Below are 5,958 nucleotides of genomic sequence, written 5' to 3'. Positions count from 1 at the left end.
GTACAGAAAGGAGGGTTGAGCCCTCATAGGGTCTTTAGAACTCTCCCCACCGCCCACACCCTATAAGCCAGGCCTGAAAGCCTGCCTGGCTGTTTAAAATTGAGCCATTTGAGTTTCTGTTACAACTCAGAGAATCCAGAATAACACAAATAATTAGTCATTAACCTGGTGCAAAACAAGGGAAAGACTATGTAGGTAAAGGAAACAGCACTTTCCCCTCTCCAGGGAAAGGGTTAACAATAATAGCTAATATCTTCAGGGTGTAACTGTGCCTGGTTCTGCTCTCAGCAGGAGCTCTTCTAATCCGCCAATAATCCCACTGGGTGAACAGTTAAGAGCGGCTCACCCACGCCTTGTAGTAAAGGAAACTGAGGCTCCTACAGGCGAAATAATCTGCCTAAACAAGGCAGCTTGTGAGTGGAAGAGCCAGCAGGTCTCGGCCACAGCTATGCACCATGTGCCCCCGCCCCCACCCGAGAGACTTAGGAAGGCTGGGAGGGCAAGGGGGAGGAAGGTGTGCAAATGCCCTGATTGTACCCGTAGTGTTTATAATTCTTATTGCTGCTATTTTTAAGTTTTGTTAGATGGTTTCTTAGAAAATCCTGCTAGGCAAGGAATAGCTTCCCTGAGGCTGGAGCCAGGCAGAGAACAGTGGGAAGGGCGGGGTTAGTGGGGGTGGCAGGAAAACAGCCCTGAAGCCAGTCTTGGGAGGGTTCAAACCCCCAAAACGCTATTCAGAAATAGAGACTTTGGGCGGGAATTTTTAGCCATCCCAGAAGTTCTTAACCTAAAGTTTGTGGATAGAATTAGGGGAGACAATGAACCTGGGAGGGTGATTCCAGCTTTATTTAAGTGAATCTTTAACTGAAATCTAACATTTTCTTTTATTGTGAGTGTAGGCGGTATTAGCAATGGCTGCGACTCTGTCATCCAGACAAGTCATGATACTGTCTCGTCACATTACAGTTGTTGGAGAGATCTCAGAACAGTGTGTACACTCATCTCCAAAATCACAGAAGGTATTAAACCCACTGCCAGATCGTGTTGCTTAAAGTGTTAATAACTCAACGAATAACTCAAAATGGATCATAACCTAATCATAAGAGCTAAAACTATAAAACTTTTAGGAGAAAACACACGGGTAAATCTTCATGACCTAGAGTTAGGCAAAGGCTTCTTAAACAATTCCAAAAGCATAAGGAACAAAGGAAAAAAAAGATAAATTGGACTTCATCAAAATTGAACACTTTTGTGTTGCAAACCATACCATCAAGAAAGTAAAAACAAGTCTACGCCCATGCCCCCCTGAATGGGCCTGATCTCGGAAGCTAAGCAGGGTCGGGCCTGGTTAGTACTCGGATGGGAGACCGCCTAGGAAGACCAGGTGCTGTAGATGCAAAAAAAAAGAAAGAAAGAACTCCCACAGCTCAGTAATGTAAAGATGAATAACCCAGTTTTAAAATGGGTAAAGTATCAGAATACACATTTCTCCAAAGAAGATGCACAAATGGCCAATAAGCCCATGAAAAGGTGCTTAACATTAGCCATCGGGGAAAATGAGATCAAAGCTGCAATGAGACGACAATTCGTGGCCACCAGAATGGCTGTAGCAAAAAGGAGAGATGGTGATAAGTGTTGGTGAGAATGTGGAGAAATGAGAACTCCGATACTCTGCTCCCGGGATGCGAGATGGTACAGCTACTTTGGAAAACAGTCTGGCGGGTCCTCAGAAAGTTAAACATTAGAGCTACCATATGACCCAGCAATTCCACTCTTGGATACATAACCAAAAGGATTGAAAACATGGCCATACAAAAACAGGTACACAAATGTCACAGCAGTATTCTTCACAATAGCCAAAAAGTAGAAACAATTTAATGTCCATCAACTGATGATTAGATGAACAAAATGTAGTCTACGAAAGACAGATATAAAAAACAACATGGGAAATTACAAAAACAAAAAAAAATTAAATTAAAAATGAAGTCTACGATGGAATCTTATTGAGTCATAAAAAGGAATGAAGTACTGACACATGCTACAACATGGATGAAGCTTGAAAAAATCATGTGAAATGAAAGAAGCCAGTCACAAAAGTCACAAAATCATACATATTTGTATGATTCCATTTATATGAAATGTCCAGAATAGGCAAATGTATAGAGACAGAAAGTAGATTGTTGGTCACCAGGGGCTGGGGGAGAAGGGGAATAGGGAGGAACTGGTAATGGGTGTAGAGTTTCTTTTTTGAGTTGTAAAATCGTCTAAAATTGATTGTAGGGATGGTTGCACAACTGTGACTATATTAAAAACTGTTGAATGCAGTTTAAACGGGTAAATTGTGTGATATATGAACGCTATCTCGATAAAGCTGTTTTAAAAAGAGATGATTAAATATCGAAGAAGAATGAAGAAGAAAACAGAACACAGCACGTCTGCCTGGGTTTGGGAGGAGCCAGCTGCCCTGCTGGGCCTGGAGATATCCGGGCTGGCTCTCCACACCAGCCTCCTGTCTCACGGGCCCCTGTTTGGGCCCCCCCTACGGTGTGGGCTTGCAGCAGTGACCCTCGCTTCGGTGACAGAATCGGGAGGCCCAGCGGGAGGACTCGGGAGGGGAAGTGGCAGGGCCCGGCCATTTCCTGTCCAGTTGACCCCGCTCTTTATCTAAACACCTTCAGGAATGTTTCACTCTCTATCTAAGGGGCCTCCCCAAGAGGACTTGGGAGCTGGCCTCAGGCCTGGGATAAGTGTGGGGCTTCCCAGGGTGACCATGTGGGAGGACAACTGAGACAGACCCTGGCCCTGAGGGAAGTCTCCATGCTGAAGACCAGCGGCCATCCAGCCCCAGGCCTGCCTCAAGATTCCCCACTTTGGGGGACTGCTCCCTTCCTGGGGTTGCTCCCCTGCTAGGCCACGTGACCCAAATTGTGCCCACTAGTCTTTCTTGTCCCAGCTCACAGGTCGCCTCTTCCAGGAAGCCCTCTGACTTCCCCGACCAGCCCAGGTCCCTGTGATCTTCCTTTCTTTCGGTTACCGGTCACCTAGGTGTGGCATTGTCTTTCTCTCCCACTCCGTAAGCTCCGTGAGCCCCCGCCTATGCTACCGTTTTGGGGACCGCCAGCCCACCATGGGCCTCATGCCAGTGGGGGCTCTCTAAACCAGCGCTGCTGACCTTGTCATGGGGTCAGGCTGGGACACTGAAGCAGTGTCCCAGTCGGAGCATAAATGGTGCCGGGAAATAAAAGGTGAGCACAGCTCCGGTGTCCCAGGTCCCAGGTAGCCCGTGCCGGCAGGTGCGGTGACTCCGGCAGCCTTCTGGCTGCACCCCGACATTTCGTTCCTTAGAGAAGAGGGCTCCTTTCCTCATCTGAAACCGCCTTCCCGTGTGTGGTTTCCTGTCTGAGGACCCAGCCTTTATCTACAAGAGTGACCCCTCCCCACCCCCCCAGGACCAGCTAAACACCCCTCCAGACAGACAGCCAGACTGGAGTGTGGGAGGAGTGTGAGGGGTCTGTCAGCATTCAGTCTCGGGGGCAGGTCGCACATAGGTGCCAGGCTGGGGAGGGCCAGGAGGGGCCTTACCCATGGGAGGCAGCACAGCAGATGCCTGGGCCGCAGCCTCTCCCTGCCAACCCTCCATCCCCTCTCCACAGGAAGGCCAGAGATCATCTTCGAAACATGGACTTGATCTTGTCCTTCCCAGCTGACAGACCCAGGGGGCTTTCTGCTGCGGTTACAATTCGAAGCCCCCTCAGCTGGCTCCAGCCTCCTCCCTGCAGAAGCCCACCTCCCTCCTTAATCTCCGCTTCCTGCGCATCCCTCCCGTCCTTGGGGACTTTGCACAGGCTGTTCCTCAGCCTGGAGCACCTTTCCCGATCTTCACGGGCTGCCTCCGCCTTACTAAGAGGGCACCTCCTCAGGGAGCCTTCTGGGCCACCCCACTCGCAGGTGACCCCACCAGTCTCCTCCTCGCCGTGGCCCAGCCTATCCCAATGATAGTTATGAGACAACTGTCTCATTGTCGCTCTCTCGCTAGACTCTGCCCTGGCACCGGTGCCCGGCCGTCCGTCTTTCTCACGGCCGTGTCCCCCACGCCGGTGCCAAGAGGGGAATGCATCTCAGTGCCCTCCTTGTGCTGCTGGGGTGACGCGGGGGACGGCGAGGCCTGCGAAGGCCACCGTGGCCGCTTGTGCAGGAGGGACTGCCATGACCTAAGGCCCTCAGCCCTGCCACGGTGCCACCGGCCTCCCTCCCTTATAGCCCTAGCGACTGCCTTCCTGGTATCCGTCCCCCTCACTGCCCCAGCACACAGGGCACCTCAGTCAGGGTTTGGGGTTCTGACGGGTGGACCACAAGGGACTCATCCTTTTAGGTGGGGGGACAACGTGAGTCACGTCAGGGTCCTTTGACCAAACGCCTAACATTTTCGAGCCAGTGGAGGAATCAGGCAAACCAGGCCAGCTCACCCCATCTCCTGGGTGTGGGCTCCGTGCTCAGGCCTCCCTGCCCCTGCGCCCCCTCTGAGGGAGGGGGTGAAGCCTGTCCCAAAGGGACAATCGCGGAAATTCTCAGAAGGAATGGAAAGATGGCAGGGGGAGCCCATTCGTCCCTGCGCTGGGCCTCGCCAGTAAAAACCCAGCGACAAAGACTCCAGAAGGACGCACGGCAGCCGTACGATCTTGGAAGCCGAGAATCAGATGGCCGAGTGGTCACTGACTTCGCTGGTCCGATGGGGCTGGTTCCGAATCCAGCCGTGAAGACCCGTGTGACTGGCACACCCCCAGAGTACCAGAATCTCTGCTCACTGCTCCTGCCCCGGGGGTGGCCTTGCAAACATCCTGCGACGTGGAGGGAACCAGCCCCCAAAGGGCACGCAGTGTCTGATCCCATCTATAAGAAATGTCCGGAACAGGCAAATCCACAGCGACAGAGAGTGGACTTGGGGTTGTCAGGAACTGGGAGAGGAGGGAATAAAGGTGACTGTGCAGTGAGTGTGAGGTTTCCTGTCAGTTGACGAAAATGCTCGAAACGGGAAGAGGCGGACATGCTTAATGCCACTGAATTATACATTTCAAATGGTTAAAATGATCAATTTTATGTGGATTTTAACACACACACACCGAATCGAGGGACCAAACTTGGAGCCCAGCCTTCAAATTCAACGTCAAGACTCACCTATAGGACCACAGGTGACAGCCGGGCAGGCGACAGGCTGCTTCAAGTGACCCTATGCCTAGACACAGCCATGCGCCCTGCACTCTGCCCCTCGGCCTTCCTTAAAGGACTAGCTTTGCATTCTGGGGCTGTGACCCAAGGTCGCAGAGGAGGACGTGGCGAGGCCCGAGCGTGAGGCATGGCTGTTATAATGACAGTGAAAACCCCACGCTGGGCCGAGCGCCCACAGGTGCCAGGCGGCGCTCAGAGCGGCTCAGGCACCCTGGGCGGAGGCGCTCTCCTTACGAAAGGTCTAGAGCCGGCCCCTCGCACACTGGCCCCTTGGTGATCTCAGGCAGGCTCATGGCTTCAAACAGCGCGTCTCCTCCAGTGTCCCCCACATCTGCGTCCCCAGCCTGGACGCACGGCCTCAGCTCCAACCACCAGCTCAGTCCGCCCAGGGTCGTCCGGCGGGCGCCGCACGTCACCGAGCCCCAGCCCCACCTCGGGGATGTGTCAGCTCCTCTCCCGCGTCCTCGCGTCACCATCTCGGAGGCACCTTGGCTCCTCTCCTCCTCGAACTCCACATCAGTGTCCACTCCGTCTCAGACACACCTGGAATCCAGCCCCGTCTTGTTCCGCGTCCGCCCCTCCCTGGTGCGGCCCCGTCGCCTCTCTCCTGGATTGTGGCAGCCTCTCTGCTTCTGCCAGGGACCCACTCACCAGAGGAATATGACGAAAACGGAAGTCAGCCCATGTCGTTCCCCTGCGCTAAAGCCTCCAATGGCTCCCGCCTCACTCGGC

The 5,958-nt window shown here is 53.1% G+C and overlaps 1 pseudogene; it reads left to right on the top strand.

Moving 5' to 3' along the window:
- The first annotated feature begins 1,287 nt into the window (after positions 1 to 1,287).
- On the top strand, positions 1,288 to 1,396 carry LOC112473858 (annotated as a pseudogene).
- Positions 1,397 to 5,958: the final 4,562 nt, after the last annotated feature.

This window comes from Pteropus alecto, unplaced genomic scaffold, assembly GCF_000325575.1.
Source record: "Pteropus alecto unplaced genomic scaffold, ASM32557v1 scaffold8, whole genome shotgun sequence".
NCBI classification, from domain to species: domain Eukaryota; kingdom Metazoa; phylum Chordata; class Mammalia; order Chiroptera; family Pteropodidae; genus Pteropus; species Pteropus alecto.
Note: the sequence above shows the minus strand (reverse complement) of the source record. Positions and strands in the feature narration are given on the sequence as shown.